Source organism: Meles meles, chromosome 2, assembly GCF_922984935.1.
Source record: "Meles meles chromosome 2, mMelMel3.1 paternal haplotype, whole genome shotgun sequence".
Lineage (NCBI taxonomy): Eukaryota > Metazoa > Chordata > Mammalia > Carnivora > Mustelidae > Meles > Meles meles.
In genome coordinates this window covers 59,395,558-59,415,258 of record NC_060067.1, presented here as the reverse complement: position 1 = coordinate 59,415,258, position 19,701 = coordinate 59,395,558, and positions in this window count along the sequence as shown.

Genomic DNA, 19,701 nt, shown 5'->3' with positions numbered 1-19,701 from the left:
TCATCAGGAATGGATGCTGGATTTTGTCAAATGCTTTTTCTGCATCAATTGAGAGGACCATGTGGTTCTTCTCTCTTCTCTTATTGATGTGTTCTATCACACTGATTGATTTGCGAATGTTGAACCAACCTTGCAACCCAGGGATGAATCCCACCTGGTCATGGTGGATAATCTTTTGAATGTGCTGCTGGATCCTGTTTGCTAGGATCTTGTTGAGAATCTTTGCATCCATATTCATCAGTGATATTGGTCTGAAATTCTCCTTTTTGGTAGGGTCTTTGCCTGGTTTGGGGATCAGGGTAATGCTGGCTTCATAAAAAGAGTCTGGAAGTTTTCCTTCTGCTTCAATTTTTTGGAACAGCTTCAGGAGAATTGGTGTTATTTCTTCTTTGAAAGTTTGGTAGAATTCCCCAGGGAATCTGTCATGTCCTGGGCTCTTGTTTTTTGGGAGTTTTTTGATCACTGCTTCAATCTCATTACTAGATATCGGTCTATTCAGGTTGTCAATTTCTTCCTGGTTCAATTTTGGGAGTTTGTAGCTTTCCAGGAATGCATCCATTTCATCTAGGTTGCTTAGCTTATTGGCATATAACTGTTGGTAATAATTTCTGATGATTGTTTCTATTTCCTTGGTGTTAGTTGTGATCTCTCCCTTTTCATTCATAATTTTATTAATTTGGGCTTTCTCTCTTTTCTTTTGGATTAGTGTGGCCAATGGTTTATCGATCTTATTGATACTTTCAAAAAACCAGCTTCTAGTTTCGTTGATACGTTCTACTGTATCTCTCGTTTCTACCTCATTGATCTCTGCTCTAATCTTGATTATTTCCCTTCTTGCATGTGGAGTTGGTTTGATTTGTTGTTGATTCTCCAGTTCTTTAAGGTGTAGAGAGAGCTGGTGTATTCTGGATTTTTCAATGTTTTTGAGGGAGGCTTGGATAGCTATGTATTTCCTCCTTATGACTGCGTTTGCTTATCCCATAGGTTTTGGACCAAAGTGCCTTCATTCTCATTGGATTCCATGAATTGTTTAAGTTCATCTTTGATCTCCTGGTTGATCCAAGCATTCTTAAGCAAGGTGGTCTTTAGCTTCCAGGTGTTTGAGTTCCTTCTGAACTTTTCCTTGTGATTGAGCTCCAGTTTCAAAGCATTGTGATCGGAGAATATGCAGGGAATAATGTCAGTCTTTTGGTATCGGTTGAGTCCTGCTTTGTGACCCAGTATGTGGTCTATTCTGGAGAAGGTTCCATGTGCACTTGAGAAGAATGAGTATTCTGTTGTTTTAGGGTGGAATGTTCTGTATATGTCTATGAGGTCCATCTGGTCCAATGTTTCATTCAATGCTCTTATTTCTTTATTAATTTTCTGCTTCGATGATCTGTCTATTTCTGAGAGAGGCGTATTAAGATCTCCTACTATTATTGTATTCATATCAATATGGCTCTTTATCTTGATTAATAGTTTTCTTACGTAATTGGGTGCTCCCATATTGGGGGCATAGATATTCACAATTGTTAGATCGTCTTGGCGGATAGTCCCTTTAAGAATTATGTAGTGTCCTTCTGTATCTCTGACTACAGTCCTTAGTTTAAAATCTAATTTATCTGATATGAGAATTGCTACTCCGGCCTTCTTTTGAGGCCCATTGGCATGAAAGATGCTTCTCCATCCCTTCACTTTCAGTCTGGGTGTATCCTTAGGTTCAAAATGGGTCTCTTGTAGACAACATATGGATGGGTCCTGTCGTTTTATCCAATCTGCAACTCTGTGTCGTTTTATGGGCGCATTTAGGCCATTCACATTGAGAGTGATTATTGAGAGATAGGTTTTATTGACATCGTGTTGCCTTTGAAGTCTTTCTGTCTGTAGATTGTTTCTATATTTCTGTTCAATGATATTCTTAGGATTTTTTCTCTTTTATAGGACCCCCCTTAATATTTCCTGCAGTGTCGGCTTGGTGGTTGCATAGTCTTTTAAGCCTTGCTGGTCTTGGAAACTCTTTATCTCTCCATCCATTTTAAATGTCAGTCTTGCTGGATAGAGTATTCTTGGTTGCATGTTCTTCTCATTTAGTACTCTGAATATATTTTGCCAGCCCTTCCTGGCTTTCCAGGTCTCTGTGGAAAGGTCTGACGTTATTCTAATGGGCTTTCCTCTGTATGTAAGAAGCTTCTTTGTCCTAGCTGCTTTTAAGAGGGTCTCTCTTGAAACATAATTCCCCATTTTAACTATAAGGTGCCGTGAGGACTTTCAAGAATCTAAAATCTTGGGAGGAGATCTTTCTGCCTCTAGTACATGAACATTTTTTCCATTCGTGAGATTGGGAAAATTTTCATAGACAACTTCTTCCACTATATCTTCTAGACTTCTTTCTTTTTCTTCCCCTTCAGGGATTCCAATAATTCTGACGTTGGAACGTTTCATGGCATCGTTTATTTCCCTGATTCTGTTTTCGTGGCTTCTGAGCTGTTTGTTCCAGGCTTCCTCCTGATCCTTTCTCTCTATCTGTTTGTCCTCCAGATCACTAATTCTATCTTCTGTCTCAGTTACCCTAGCTTTTAGAGAATTTAGATTGGACTGGAACTCATTGAGAGCATTTTGAACATCATCCCTGGTGGCTTTCAGTTCTGCCCTAACATTGTGAACATCATCCCTGGTGGCTTTCAGTTCTGCCCTAATCAATTCTGTTTGGTCATCCATGGCTTTCTCCAACCTAGCTATTGCCTGGATAATTGTTAGTCTGAATTCCTTTTCTGACATATTGTCTATGTCGATAGCCATTAGTTCTGTTGCAGAAGGCCCATCCTCTGTATTTTTCTTCTGTTGGGTATTCCTCCTCGTAGTCATTTTGGTAAGAGATGACTAAACAGATGCAGCTGGACTTATCGATTGTGGTGCAGTCAATGTGCACCCTGGAATGCTTCTGTGCAATCAGGATTCCCCACCCAAATGAGAGAAAAAAGAAAAGAAAAAGAAATAGAGAAGAAGAAAGAAAAAAAAAGGGGAAAGAAAAAAGGAAGAAAAAAAAAAAAGAGAGAGAGAGAGAGATAGGAAAAAAAGGGAAGATATAAGAGAAGGCTCAGCCCAAATGGGCCACAAGGTAAGATTTGTGGAGTATACAAACAAAAACAGACAGACAAAAAGAGTGATAAAAGTATATGACAAGAGAAAAAAATATGTATATATAAGCAAAAAAAAGGGAAAAACCTCCTCAGAAAGAACCCCAAGTATAAGATTTATATATTGTCAGGACAGACACAAATTCACAGAAACACTGACAGAAGGAAAAATTGGGAGAATGGTTATAGATTCTCAGTGTGGGTGAGGAAGGTTATTTTGATTCTTCCTGAAGGTATCTTGATGTTTTTGTTAAGGGACTCAACTTTCCTAAGTTACAGGGGGATTAGAAACTGGTTTGCCTATAGGGGTAGCATTGATTGGGGAAAGGGGGTTACCTTGAAGTTTAACTCTATATGTATAGTAGAAAATAAAAATTAAAAAAAGAATAAACTAGACTAAACTAAGTTAAAATTAAAAAAATAGAAAAACAAAAGAAAAACACGGGTGTATGTATCAAAAATTTCAGGTTAGAAGGTTATTAAAGAATTTGATGTACTGGACATCTCAGTGTGATGGTAAATAGGTTAAAAAATTATCTGCATGTATAAAAAAAAAAGAACCAGAATATTGGTAAAGAGTTAAAAATAAAAGTTGTATTTATGAAGTAGTGGTGGTTGTTCTCTTGTAGTCTTTTTTTTTTTTTTTTCCTTCCTTCCTGGTTGGTTTTCTGGGGGAGGGGCCTGCCACGTGGGTTTTCAGACAATGATGTTCCCTGAGTTAGGTCCTCCCACTCCCCTCAAGGGGGTGAGCTCTTTTTTTTTCAGGAAACTGTTTTTTTTCAGCCTTTTGTTCTCTGGGGGTTTTTATGTTCTTTCATCTGCTTTCTCTCGCCTTGACAGGTTTTGATGGTTTTTGGAGGTTTAGAGGAGAGCAAACAGCACCCCAACCTCCCTCTCAGAGAGAAGCCTCAGACTGTTTTGCAAAAGCTGCTGGCAGAGTTGGTTCTGGGTCACTGTCCCTGGGGATGCAGGAGCTCCTCGTTGTGCCCAAAACCAGGGCAGCTGTGGCTGTCTAGGCAGCTCCAGACCGCCAGAGAGGTTCCGAGCAGAGATCGCGCACTGAAATTTTCCCGCTGTCCCGGGCTGGGAATGTCTGGTTTTTCCTGCTGCCAGAGCTCCAGGCTAGCGCCTATGAGCACCTATCCCAAGGGAGGGTGTGGGACGCGCGCGTTTCAGGATTGCCTTCAGGCCAGGCTCCCAGCCCCTCACGGGAGACAGACCCCACTCGTTCTCAGGCGCGCTGGCGTTCAGGTGCACTCGCGGCTCAGGGACCGAGACCTGATTTCTCCGCCGCACTCTCTCTGGCTCCGCGCCAGGGGAGGCTGTCCTGGGTCCGGGGACTTAGGTCCCTGACCCTAACCGCCCAGGTTCCCACTATTACCCCCCCCCCACCGCGATCCTTTGCTGTTTGTTTTTTGAGTGCTTTCAACCAGACTCCAAGTTAATGCTGGTCCCCAGACGCAGAGCACTCTCGTGTTGGGGTGTTACTTTCCAATCGGTCACCTCTGGTGGCTCCCTCCCCCTTTTGTTTATCTTCCAATATCAGTCCGATGCTCCCAGTCTGCTTTACCTGCCACTGGCGTCTTCTGCTCCAGTAGAGATCCAGACGTGTATAATTCTGATCTCAGGCTGATTTCATGGGTGGTCGGAGTTCTTTGGTAGGTAATCAGCTCACTTTAGGGTACAGGTTGAAATGGTGCCTCCTCCTACTTCCCCACCATCTTGCTCCCCTCGCATTCCTGGTAATTTTTAACTGGGTACTATATATTGTGAATTTTACCTTATTGATTAATGGATTATTTTTGTATTCCTTTATTTTAGAGTCCTTTTAAAAAATTTTTATCAAGTTATGTTAGTCACCATACAGTACATCATTAGTTTTTGATGTAGTGTTACGTGATTCATTGTTTGCATATTCCTATAAATATTCTTGAGGTTTGTAATTAAACTGTCTGAGGCTAGGGAAAGAAGATTGCAGGGAAGAAGATGAGAGAGAATAATACGTGGCACTCACTCCACAGGGCTAGGATTCACCTTCTGCCTGACACAAACAAAATAAGGAAATAAAGCACAAAATATGCAAACTGATGGTTTTAAAGGCACTGGACATGAAGCAAGAAAGAACAATAATCTCTGAAAGTTACACAACAAACAAGGTGATTCAGAATCAGAAACAACACTGTCTTTGCAGATTCATTCATTTCAAATCCATTTAGATTGATTTCCATTATTACAGTTTCATGGGTTTCAAAGTATTTAATCTTTGGCATCTCTGTTTACCACTGTGTTTTAGAAAATATGAAAAAAATGACTTTGTTATGAATAGAAAACCATTAACTTTTTAAAAATCTATAAACATGGATAACAGAGAATAAACCCATCCATTCTGTGGACATCATATGCAATTCGTAAAGAAGAGATTATGAATCTAGAACTGAAATTGCTACTGAAAAAAGAAATACTTTGCCATATATATAATTCATATTTATATTAATATACATATATATTTTTAAGAAGCTAGATGTGTACATTTCATAAATGATAGTTGGAATTATGGTTTCTAGGATCAACCATGTGAATGACTAGCCAATTTTTGTCAAATGTTTTAATGGTCAAAAAAAAAAAAAGAAGTGGAATCTTAGAATGACTTTGGATACAGGAGGCTAAGGAATTAAAACATTCTTCAGTTCAAAGTTTCTTACCTTGTGCACTAAAATGTTGCCAGTCATCCCTGGCCACAAGCAGATTTGTATGTTTGTCCCTGCATGTCATACTGATATTGCCAGTTTCTATGAAAAAGTCATGGAAGAACTTTCTTTGACTTTGGGGTTCCAGAGATGGCTTTGAAGATAAGGGGCAAAAAACACAGCTGGTTTCATAAAGACCATACTTTACACATATATTTGAAAGTTGCTAAGAGGGTAGATATCAAAAGTTCTCATCATAAGAAAAAATATGTAAGTGAGGTGATGCATGTGAACTAGACTTATTGAGGTGATCATTTAACAATATATACAAATATCAAATCATTGTGTTGTATACCTGAAACTAATATAATGTTGTGTGTCAATTATAAATATATATATGTACATATGTATACACATACATACATACATACATACATACATATATACATGTAATCAGATGGAAAAGGGATTTGAGGGAAAAGAGAGTGGAATTAGGGAAAAAAGGTAAAAAGGATTACATAATGCCTAAAAGGTCATTTTTCAGACTCGGGTAATAATCAGAAAAGTAAAATCCTTAGAAATTTTTCATTACTTTCATCCTTTTAAAGAAGATTTCAAATTGCATAATGTTTTACTTTTTGAGGTGTGGACAACATATCCAAAGGAATAGCTGATTTTATTTTGCACACAAAGGTAAACAGGTGAGAAGTGTTCATTGGGCTAGATAAGACCCTCAGAATGATTATCCCTGAGGAATAATCTGCTAGCACTCAGAGAACCAGATCCCTTCTTTCTAAAATCCTCAATAGTTTTGCAGAAATCTGGCAAATTAATTATCACCTCTAATAGCTTCTAATTAAACTGTTTTAGTAAAGCTGTGGAATTAAAAAAATAATCAATGCATAATAACACCTGTTAAGTATTTTTATGTGTTGTACACAGATTCTTACAGAAGCTAAACACACATGCTTTCTGGCATGTGGCCCCACTTCAAGTGGAGGCACCAGACAATCCCTGTGGAAGGGACCTCTGTGAAAAGTGATTGCTTGGGGCATAGTGAGCATCTTGTTTCTGGCAATATGCCAACAGGATATAGAGAGGTTCTGGATGACTCTGCCAAAGTGTCTACAAAACAGAAAACCTCTAATAATCCTCATTTCAAGTTTCCTTGTTTCTGATAATCTGGGTATATATTTAGAGATATCATAAAAAAACATAATGCCATGTTATGGCTGTCCAGTACCCTAGAACTTTAAACATAAGTCTATGTGGATCATTTACTCAATCAGCAATAAATTATCACATTCTTATTCTGCATCTGACATTGTGCTCCACCCTGGGAAAAAAGGCAAGCTGATTGACCTTGAAGAGTAAGAGAATAATGACCTACCTGAAGTACAATGAACTAAACTTGATCATTTCCTTTGGTCCCCCAGTAGCCTTTTCAGGAAGGCATAATGAGTGATTTTCAGTGTTTTTTTTTTTTTAAGGTTTTTTTGTTTTTGTTGTTGTTGTTGTTGTCTTTTTTTTTTTTTTTAATTTGACAGACAGAGATCACAAGCAAGCAGAGAGGCAGACAGAGAGAGAGGGGGCAGCAGGCTCCCCACTGAGCAGAGAGCCGGATGCAGGGCTTGATCCCAGGACCCTGAGATCATGGTCTGAGCCAAAGGCAGAGGTTTTAATCCACTGCGCCACCCAGGTGTCCCTGATTTTCAGTTTCTACTATAGCCACCCACAGTATTAGTGCTTGGCCAATGTCAGAAAGTCGGTAAGTAGCCAAATTTGAGCTAGAACAGGGTTATTTGGGACTTTTCATTGGTTCTCTTTCCTCTACAGCTGCCTGCTTTCAACAGCCTGGTGCTCCTCAGTATGTGGTCCTGCCTATCAACAGAAGGTCAAGAACACAGAAGACAGCAGCTGGCATTTTCCATCAAGGGAATTTGAAAGAGTTCTAATAATCGCCATATCTTATTTACCTATTTTGAATTTATTGCAATCCAGGCCAAGCACAGCTACAATTCTCTGTCTTTAACAAAACCCATGATTTATTATGGCTAGGCATTAAGATAAGACTGCACCTTAATTGCTAGCACCTTGCAAGAGACAAAGGAAATGGAAACAGGCTTGGTGGGTGTCTGGGGAGGGTCTTTCGAAAGTCTCTCAAAACATAAGTAAAGAAGGCCATTCTGATGTCTTTAGGGAAAGTCCCTGTTTCCAAAGAAAAGGAAGAAAAACAAGCATTACTGAATGCTATTTTTTTGAGAAATGGATTAGCCCTTGGGTTTGACTAAGGTGTGAAGCTTTTCCTGGCAGTGTTTTCTTCACTTTTTTTTTTTTTTTCTGGATGAAATTCAGAGGAAAAAGAAGGATTTTCTTGGCCCTTGGTGGACTGGACTCAGCATGAATTCCATCCCAACACTAAGCCAGCTCAAAATAACATTTACTGAGTACTCTCATTATTCCTTGCTTATTGCCCAATGCTTGTGTGTGTTTGTATCTATATCTATATATCTATGGGTACATATTGTGTGTGTGTGTGTGTGTGTGTATACACACACATATAGGCACACATGCATGGCAAGGAAGAGAAGAAGAGATATGGTTGTGTATATATATATATATGTATATATTATATTATATTATATTATATTATATTATATTATATTATATATACACATACTGCATAAGAGGCTCTGTAGACCAGACTTTTTCTGTGTATTTTTTTATACATTAACTAATTTTATTCTGAAAAGAAAAAAGTTCAGAAACACAAACATAGCTCTGAGATAAATACTACTAAAATTATATCCAACGTAAAAATGAGCGAAGCCGGCATGGAGATGTTAACATGATCAAGCTCTCCCAATTAGTAAATGTCAGCACAAGCACTCTGACCCAGCATGCCCAGCTCCAGAATGCATACCTCATACTGTCTGGGGAGCAAAAGCCTTTGCCCAGTGTTTGAGTTTCCCATTGCTGCCATAACAAAAATTGTCATAAATTTAGCAGTTTAACAACACAAATTATTATCCTGCAGTTCTGGAGGTTAGAAGTCTGAAATGGGTCTCACTAGGCTACAATCAAGGCTGACTTCCTTCATGGAAGCTCGATGAGAGGATCCACTTTCTTGTCATTTCCAGCATCTAGAGGCTGCCTTCATTCCTGGGGTGGTGGCTCCTTTCCATTTTCAAAGCTATCAATAGCCAGGGAGTCTTTCTCACATTGTCTCACTCTGATACTGACTCTGCTGCTTTTCTCTGTCACCTTGTGGTTATGCTGGATTTGTCCACATAACCCAGAATAAACTTTCCACCTCCAAATTTTTAATATAATCGCATTTGAAAGGTCGCATTTGGTATGTAAGGTAGCATATTAACAGACTCTGAGATCTACATCATGGATATATTTGTGGAGTCGTGTTTTTACCTATCACACTAAGCATCTGATTTCAACAGTTTTGGAAGAATGTCAATATGTCAATATTTTTCAAAATGTAAAATGTGTATTTATTTTCATACAGTAATTCAATCTTTGGGGTTTATCTTATAGAAATATTTAACACATGCCCATAAATATATTTATCAAGAAGTTAATTGCTGAATTAACTATATAGTCACTTGTTTATATGTTTATTATTTAATCTATCTCCACTAAAATATAAATTTCTTGAGGGAAGGAATTTTCCTACAATGATCATTGTTTTATCTGAAATTACTGGTATGATGCCTATATTTAGTAGGAGCACAGCAAATAAATTTGCAGAATAAGTGAATGAAAGAATGAATATAACCTTTAAAAAAATGAGGCATATTCAAATGCACTGAGTTGAAAAGATATCTAAGATGGATTGTTAAATTTAAAAAAGGGGCAAGATGAATGTGTAATTATATCATTTCTTGGAAATAATTCATTATGCAATATGTTCTCTGTCTCTATCTCACTCTTTCTATATATATATATGCTTATGAATACCATTGCAATGATATAGAAAAACATCTAGAAAGATAAATCTAGCTGTATTTTATTTGTAACCTTTGTTATCTATATTACTATTTCTGAATTAAACAAAAGTTAACTATTTTTCCACAGTCACAGAAATTTTAAAAAGATGTATAGATAAAATATCTGAATAAAAATAATTATAAATATAAAAAATATAAATATAAATATTTGAATCCAGATTTCTAATCTAAGTCAAACACCATTCCACTCTGTATTAATTGCCTAGGATAGAACATATCATTTCAACTTTTCTACCTCTCAGATGACTGAGCAAAAGATAAATTTTAAAGAAGACATTTGTATCTGTCAGAGTCTGAGGAAAAAATAAGAAACCACTCTTGGTGTTTCATAGCGAAAGAATTTAATGCAAGGAATTGATTATAGTGTGATGGAAGAGCTGAAAATCCCAGCTCATATCTGTGAGACAACTCAGTGATTAGCCACACATGAAAGTGCTACTCAGCTTGGAAGGACAAAAGAATGACCTATTCTTACCAGAGCCTGGAATTTGGGACCGCTTGGCAGAAATTGGAATCATCATGGTTATATAGAGCGAAGGCTTGGCCAAAGGGATGTAGACCCACAAAAGAGAGGCAGCTACTGTTGGGAAGTGATGAAAGATGGGTAGAGATACCCTCATTCCCACCCTCCAGGCATTGGCCAATTGGTGATGTTGTTGCTATTGGCTAGAGTTATCTAGAAGCCAGAAAGCAAGGGATCCTGAGAAATGGAGTTTCTGGCACTACAAAACAGTGTGAGGTGAGGACTTGGGTCTAGAAATCACCAGCCAATAGCCAGTGTGATGGGTAGCCGTGAGAAGCCATGAAGAAGTGACCTTTTCAGGATGCTCTAAAGAAAGTATATTAACTATACATTAACTATGTTAAGGCCCATTTCTGTATGCATTTTTCTTCAGTAATAAAGTGCATTCAATTTGGCTACCAAAAAACATCGTGGGGCATCCATTATACATTTAATTACAGAATATTAGGGCAAGTTGTTTTTTTTTTTTTTTCAAGATTTTGAACATTTATTTGTCAGAGAGAGAGGAAACACAAGCAGAGGGAGTGGCAGGCAGAGGAAGAAGCAGGCTCCCCGCTGAGCAAGGAGCCTGATATGGGTTTGGATCCCAGTACCTTGGGATCATGACCTGAGCCAAACGCAGACACTTAACTGACTAAGCCACCCATGTGTCTCAAGGCAAGTATTTATATCATGTATGTTCCCATTGTAAATACTGTAAGTCTGCTCATTGAGATGAAAATCTATCATCGAGAGACATAGATTTATATATATTTTCACTATCTATCAACATAGATAGATAAGACTACACATACACATAGTCACACATACAATCATACATATAGATAGTTTCCTAAGAGAATTTCAAAATTATTTCTTTGACATTTTCAACCAAGTGTGTGTTTTGGAGTGTAAAAGACTGATATAATTAGACCTGGAGACTATGACACAAATAGAATACTGGTAGGAAAAGGTAACACAGTAGAAGCCTAGGAAGACAGACATCTATAAATAATCTACCATAGAACTGCACAAAGTGAAATTAGAGGTATTTGATATATATTCTTACTGACTAGTGGCTATTATGTTCTATACATTCTTATCTGTTGAACTAATCAATAAGTATCCATCAAAGACTGCTGACACTCACCCTCATCTATTCATATTCCATCAAATTCAATATTATGAAATTCCAAACATCCAGGACTGGGGATAGCTTTGATGGGCCAAGAAGGTGGCTCTGTCAGGAGGACTGAGGTTCACACTGAAATCTAATGGTCAGAATGAACTTAAAACATCCATGACAGAAGGTAGCTTCTAGTTTTCATTTGATTCCCATTTCCTTCAACAGGAAAGTTTCTTGGATTGTGAAGACTTTAGACCTTCTCTGTGTTCTGCCTCTGACAAACTCATCCAGGCTATGACTCTCATTCTGAAAGGAGAAAGCAACATCAGTATATGCACCCCTGACTTTGACCTTCCACTTCCAACTTTGGTAATCTCCAAAATAGTTCTAGAAGCTATTCCTCCTCCTGTGGTCTGCATTTTTACTGTCTGTATTTTGGTTAAGCATTTCAACATCTTCCTGTGGCCACAGTCCATTATTTGGACCTCAACTTCTCCCTCTATTGTGTTGTCTACACTATCTCACCATGCTTGCAAATTCTATCTCTGATCTCCATTTCTACCACATGTTCCCAGAGCCACCACCCTCATTATCATCCATACTGTTGGAATAGTCTCACAAGTGCTCAGAGAACTGCTAGACTTATTTGAAAGTCCTTTCCTCATACTGCTGTTTGGTTAATCTCCCTAAAGCATGATTAGGTTGTTATTTTGCTTACAGACGTTCAATACTTTCTCATTGTGTATTGTTCATTTAGAATTGAAGTTGCAAAAAAAAAAATCTTGCCATTTGCAATGACGTGGATGGAACTAGAGGGTATTATGCTAAGCAAAATAAGTCAAAGAGAAAAAGACAATTATCATATGATGTCTCTGATATGATGAATTTGAGAGCCAGGTGGCAGTAGTGGGGGGAAGGAAGGGAAAATGAAACAAGATGGGACCAGGGAGGGAGACAAACCAAGATTCTTGATCTCAGGAAACAAACTGAGGTATGCTGGGGGATAGGGGATAGGGATAGTGTGGCTGGGTGATGGACATTGGGGAGGGTATGTGTTATGGTGAGAGCTATGAGTTGTGTAAGCCTGATAATTCACAGACCTGTATCCCTGAAGCAAATAATACATTATATGTTAATTGAAAAGTAGTTAGAAAATGAAAGGAAAATCTCATTTAACCCTTTCTTTTTAGAACAACAGCCATATTTATTATCAATCACCTATGATTCTATATTTGCTTCACATGTTTCCATGTAGAAAGACTCACAGCTGACAAAGAACCGCTCACCCTGTTTACAATTGTTTTCCTATATCCAAGCATCTATTGGATGTGCTCATTCTGTTAGACATGCTTCTTTTTGCTCCCTATTTTTTTTAACCTGGCTCAATTCTACCTATATATTTTAAAACTCATTCCAAATTCATTTCTTCAAAAAGATTCCCCCTGTTCTACTCTCTGTCCATCCTGATTGGCTTAATTCTTCCCCTTGCTGATCTTCCTCTCACTCCTTTTTTTTTTTTTATAATCACCCCTAACAAAATTCTGTCTTGTAATACTTCCCTTTTGAAGTGGGATACATTGCCATTGTTGCCCATATCTTAAGTGTCTCGGATGCTGAGGCAATGCCATCTATGTGCTCTGTATCCCTTAATAGGTCTAGCACAACTTGGGTTATAGCAGTTGAGACTCTTCCACATTTTTTTCTGTAGTCATAAGCAGATATTTTATATTGCTTTTACCATCTTGTTGAAGAAGGAGAGAAATGCAGTGTCCTTAGGGCCAACAGAGTTCAGGCCTCACTGTTTACCTCTTGGTCAGGACTGATTCATCCCACAGAGGCATCAACTTACATTAAAAACATTAACAACAATAATACACCTATTTACTTGTTTGAAGTCTCTGCAATGAAATCAATATTCTATCACTATAGAGTTGAGAACTAAAAAGTAAGAAACAAATATGAAGATGTTCTATTCTATAGTGTAGGCATTGAAAAGGTCAAGACAAATATTGTGCCTTTAAGGGTATTGCTTAAAAGGGCACTGAATTTGGCCCTAAAGAAAATATTTATACCACAATAATCAGTAATATTGTAAATAAGGGCTTGACTTAATGTTGAGGTCAAAAGATCTTTCAGTTTATTGAATATAATTTGTACAAGGGTGAGAAATAATTTAATAGAAGGTCATATATTATACTTAAATGTACTGCAAAAACAGTTAATGGATTTAGCTGCAACTACAATTGTCAAATCATAGTGAATTGTAAGCATAAACTATCTGTGGATACAAAAGCTTGGCAATGTCAACAAATGAATTTTGTGAGAACCAATTGGTTAAAATGGTTAACGTGTACTACTATTAAAAAAGTCTTTACTTGTTGCTTCTTTTTCTCTTTCCTTCCTTTCCTGAAGAATTCAGTCCTAAAGAGTAAGTGGAGTCAAGTAAGGTTGGTGGCCATGGCGAGTGGCTATGTGTGTGCATCATATAGGCTGGTGAAGCCAGAACTAGGTGAAGAAGTATCCTCCTGGAGCGGATGCCTCACACATTTCTGAGCCCAAGTAAGATGTGGAGGTTGACCAACATAAGAGGTGTCGAAGTATAGGATGTAAGATCCTGAGTATATTAAGGAGGGTAGTCCATCTTGCAGTATCAGGCCAGTCCGGGTAAGGAAGCTCCCATGAAAGGGCAGCCAACATGTGATTAAAGTGTAAGTATGGTAAAGAGAATACCCAAACATAGAAACAACAGTGGCAACCCAGTGTGGGTTGTTGGAGCCTGAGTGGTCAAGAGAATATCCTTAAAGGGAAGGTAGTGGTAACCATGAGATATTCATTGCATATGTAAGAATTGGTCAAATAAGTAAATATTGAGTAGTGGAAGCCAAATTTATCATTGTCAGAGAAAGGACTTATAAATATTGAAATAAAGGAGACTAGAATTGAACCTGTAGTTAGATTGGCATCAGAGGCATTGAAACATCATATAAAAGTACCCATTGAAAAAGAATAAATGAAACAAGATGGGATCAGGAGGAAGACAAACCATAACAGACTCTTAATGTCACAAAACAAACTGAGGGTGGCCAGGAGGAGGGGGGGAAGGAGAGGGTGGTGGGTTATGGACATTGGGGAGGGTATGTGATATGGTGAGTGCTGTGAAATGTGTAAACCTGGCAATTCACAGACCTATACACCTGGGGCTAATAATACATTATATGTTCATAAAAAATAAAAAAATAAAAATAAAGTATCCATTGAGAACAATATATTGATACAAATGTGTGCAATATATATGTGTGTGAACATACATATGAACTCATCTATCCCACTGAGAGGGTCTGGGAGCAGAAAAAGCACACCCAGGAATGAGACATTAGCTTCTAAATACCATACTCCACTAAAAGGATCCAGGAAACTTTGGCAAATTGGCTGATTCCAGTGCCAAGACAGGGGAAGTGTAAGATGAGAGTGGACTATCTTGCTGTAACAGAAAGTAAGAAAAGTCTTAAAGAATGAGGGGCTTATCATACAAGCCAGCTGGAAACACTTCCACCATCCAAATTTGGGATAATTTCAGCATCAAAATAATGAATGAATTGAATTATAACCTATTAAATAAAATAGGAATCCATGACTCTATTTTTTATAAACATATAAATGGATGTTACAAGTTTAATAAAACTGTATTTATGTAGATTTAGTCTTTCTCCATAAAATTCTCATTTAATGGAAAGGAGAATAGAGTAGTGTTATGGTGGAGAAACTTGGAAGACACCACCTTTATCAGGTGGTCAAAAGTGAATATTGTTACTAATAGAACAAGTCAAAATCATGTGGACCCATTAAGAAGCATCACTTCAGTGATATTCTGCCAAAGATGCAGGAATGTAGATGTAGCCCAAATCTAATCAGATGAGTTCTATGAAATAACCAACTCATAATGTAGGTGTCAAGATTATGGAAGTCAAAGAGAAACTAATGAAAGGTCTTGTATAAAAGTTGGGGTAAAGATGCTAAAAACTAAATGCAATTCATGATTCTGGACTTTACTATTTTCCTATAAAACACATTATTGAGATAATTGAAAATCTTGAATAAGGTCTGAATTTTTGATGGTAGTAAAATGTCAATATTATTTTCATTATTGCAATTTTATGTAGGAGAATAGTCTTGTATATGGAAATACACACCAAAGAATTTGAGGGTAGTAGGCATCATGGAAGCAATAGACGAGGGAAAATTTTATTTGTATTGTCACTGAAACTGTTCTTTGATTTTAAGATAAAACAACAAGAACAAGAAAACACCATGTCCTATGACCCAGTAATTCCATTACTAAGTCTATAGCCAAGAGAAATAGATGAATATATTCACAAAAAAGATTGCACAATATTATCCAAGGAATGGTAGTTATAATAGCTAAAAACTGGAAACAACTCAAATGCTTATCAATAGGGAAATGGATAAACATTACAACTATTTGTACAATGAAATGCTAATAAAAGAGAACAAACCACTAATACATGCAACAACGTGGGTAGTTCTCAAAAATATGTTGGAAGAAGACAAACAAACTAATGCCTACTGTATGATGTCATTTATATAAAATTCAAGCAAAGTCAATAAAAGATGGGAATCAGAATATTGATCACTTTTTAAAAAGGGAATTAAGTGAAAAGGGCAGACAGGAATTTCCTAGAGTACCATATTCTGTATATTAACCAGGTGGTGGTTATATCAGTATATGCATTTGGCAAAATACATTAAGATGCACAATTATGATTATGTGTTTTATTGCAAGTAAATTTTGCCTCAATAAATTAGTGTGAGCATTAAAAAAATTGCTGGCAGAAAAATTCAGCCTTCCTGATTTTCTCATTTCAGTACCCTATGAATAAAATAGTCAACCAATTTCGGCTGCTCTTTTGCCTTGCATTTCTCCTGCTGCATTCCAAAAGTAGTCCCTCCATACTCCTCCTCATGAAGAAAAAGAATAACTTGCTTGTAATGACCTCTAAGCAAATTCTTTCACATACATAAAACTTGCAGGAAGTCTCTGGAATTATAAAAGTTTGAACAAGAGAGTATTTTGGTCTAATGTATGCAATCCAATATAACACAATACCTTATGTCTAGGGAATATATTAACAAAAATTACTTTTTATTACAAAGCACTAGGCTTTCAAGAAATTCTTTATGATTCACTAAAGTGTTAGCAAAGTAGGACTATTTTGTTGTTGCTGTGTTTTTCAGAAACCACACACCTTATATTGAATGAATCTATAATTGTTGGGCAATTTCTTTTTCCAGTTGAACAGCACTTTTGATACTATGTTTTCCTGAGAGGTCGTGAAAAGAAAATTGAAAATATTACATATCTGCTGACATGACATAGAAAGGTCCCTTCATTTTGCATTTTCTTTTTACCTCTGAATGAAGACAAAAGTCCCTTTAAAGACAAAAATGCTTCCTTTGGGTTCTTCCCTGAATAAAATCTGTTCATTGTATACTTTGAGGCAACATCTTACAAATGAAGTTTGAAGTGAAAGGTACTTGTTCTCATGTGAAGTCTGTTCACTCCTTATGTAAATCAAATACATGTTGTGAAAACACTAAATATTCTTATTTTTACATGCTCTTGATATGTGCTATAGTGAGTGCTGTGAATTGTGTTAGATTGATGAATCACAGACTTGTACTCCTGAAATAAATAATACATTATATGTTAATAAAAAATAATAAAACAAAAATAAAATAAAAATGCATATTAGGGACGCCTGTTTGGTGGCTCAGTTGGCTAAACACCCAGTTCATGATTTCAGCTCAGATCATGATCTCATGAGTCCTGAGATCAAGCACCATGTCAAGCCCAGGGCCTTGCTCAGTAGGATGTCTGCTTGAAGATTCTACCCCTCCCCCACTCTTTCTAAAATAAATAACCTTAAATATCTGCATCTATATCTATTATATATACTCTCGTTTTTTCAAAAGAAATATCTAGAGGAAATTGTTCCCTCCCCTTTTGTGTCCTTCATTTCAAATAGGAATATTAACTTTGAGAACTTTCATTGAGTTTAGTTTTTTGCCTGCAGGTCATTGATGTGTATAACCCTTTTTCAAGACCTTATGAACTCAGGCTGACTGCATCACATGATCACCATCCTTGTGGGTTTAGTGCTCAAGTTATTGTCAAAATCATGAGCTATATTTATGACCTTGAACTTCATAAGAATTTCTTATTTCTGCTGTTGAGAGCCTAGGTTTTATTAGATCCAGTGAACTAAGTGAAAGTTTAATGAAAGCCGGGTCTGAACACAGAAACAATCCTTCAATTTTAATTAGTTGCAAGGGTGCCTTTCTTTATTCCTGAAAGAGCTCAAGTCTCTGTGATCCAAATGGTGATCCCATAATTAACTAACTAGAAACTTTTTGTGGAAGTATCTCCTAGCTCAGATGGTTTTAGGAATCTTGTTTCTTCTCTTTCCCCTTCCAACTATTATACCTTACCACTCATTACCAACTTCCTTGTATATTTCTGCTCTCATTGATCTTTTTCCTCTCCAAATAGCTATATGTAAAATTCATTGCAATGTTTTGGTTTCTTACGGTTCTATAGTTATTTTATGAATAGATGGCTTGATTTATATAGTACATTGTAATAAAATCTTAAGAAAGAAATAAACATTATTTTCAAGAAATTAGAGGAAAACATTATAAAATATCCCAGAAGAAGATAAGAGAGAGAGAAAAAAAAAACTGATAAAGCACATAAGTAAAATTGAGAAAACTCTTAAAAATTGATTACTGGAAATGAGATAGTATATATAAAAACAGATGTGCAATTGCATGGGCATGGATTTGAATTTGTAGAGTAAACTGATGTTTTTTAGCAAAAGATAAACTGCTAAACATATAATGTATTTTTACCCAATTGGAAGGGGAAGCGAACCATAAGAGACTATGGACTGTGAAAAACAACCTGAGGGTTTTGAAGGGTCAGGGGTGGGAGGTTGGGAGAACAGGTGGTGGGTAATAGGGAGGGCCCGTTTTGCATGGAGCACTGGGTGTTGTGCAAAAACAATGAATACTGTTATGCTGAAAAAAAAAAGATACATAAAAATATAAATGGTTAATAAAAAAAAGATAAACTGCTAAAATTAATTTAAAAAGAGGTTTAAAAATACGAACAGTTCAGAAAGGTAAATAAAAGTATTCCAATTAAGAGAGAAGCCTGCTGTAATCCCTTTATAACTTTCTATCTAACCTTTAAATAGAAGGTACTTCCAAGGTTTATTCCAGTTTCTAAATGGTTTAAGGTAGTTTCTCAACTAGTTTTAGGAATAAAGCATAAGTTTGATATCAGATTTTATAAATGTAGTATTAAGAAATTGAAACATATTTATTTTACCTATACATATACATGTTAAAACTGGAAAAAAATAGTAAATGAAGTCCAAAAAATACCCCTCAAAATACACCATTACTATTATTACAAATGGTTTAGTATGAGATAATCCATGCAAATAATTTATCATGACAAAAAATGATCAAAAGAGAAACATATGACTCTATCAATAAGGCAACTAAAAACTTACTCTACAAATTGGTACTAAAACCCCTACATAACAGAGATAGAAGAAGACTATTTAATATAAGAAAAACTATTTTCCAATAGCAAACATCAAATGAGACATGCTTACTTTCATTAAAATTAATCATAAGGCAGAAAGTTATTACATGATTTTGGAGATTTTAGCTAATGCAGTAAGAGTAAAGAATATCATTATAAATGTTAGAAAATAAAATAACTTTTATCTGAATGCTATATGATTGAAGACTTTAGAAGAGAAATGGAAGGCAGGCAGGCAGGCAGGCAGGCAAGCATGTTCTGGGGATAGGGAAACAAGTACTAGAATTAAGTAAGCTGCTAAGGTGCTTGGATCCAACATAAATATACAAAATTAATGTTTTACCTTTATGGTAGCAATATTGAGCATAGAAAAGGAAATGAAAAAAAAATTGCAATACACATAACCTATAAAAACCAAAGAATAAATTTAGAAAACTGCAAGATCTATATCAAAATAACCAAAAAAAAATTTTTAAACATAAAGTAAGACCTGAACTAATGGAGAGAAAACATTTGTTCCTGAATAAGGACAACTAATATCATATAAATGCCAATCATTCTAAAATTAATGAGCATATGAAATTTTAATTAGAATGTTATTTTAACTTGACTACA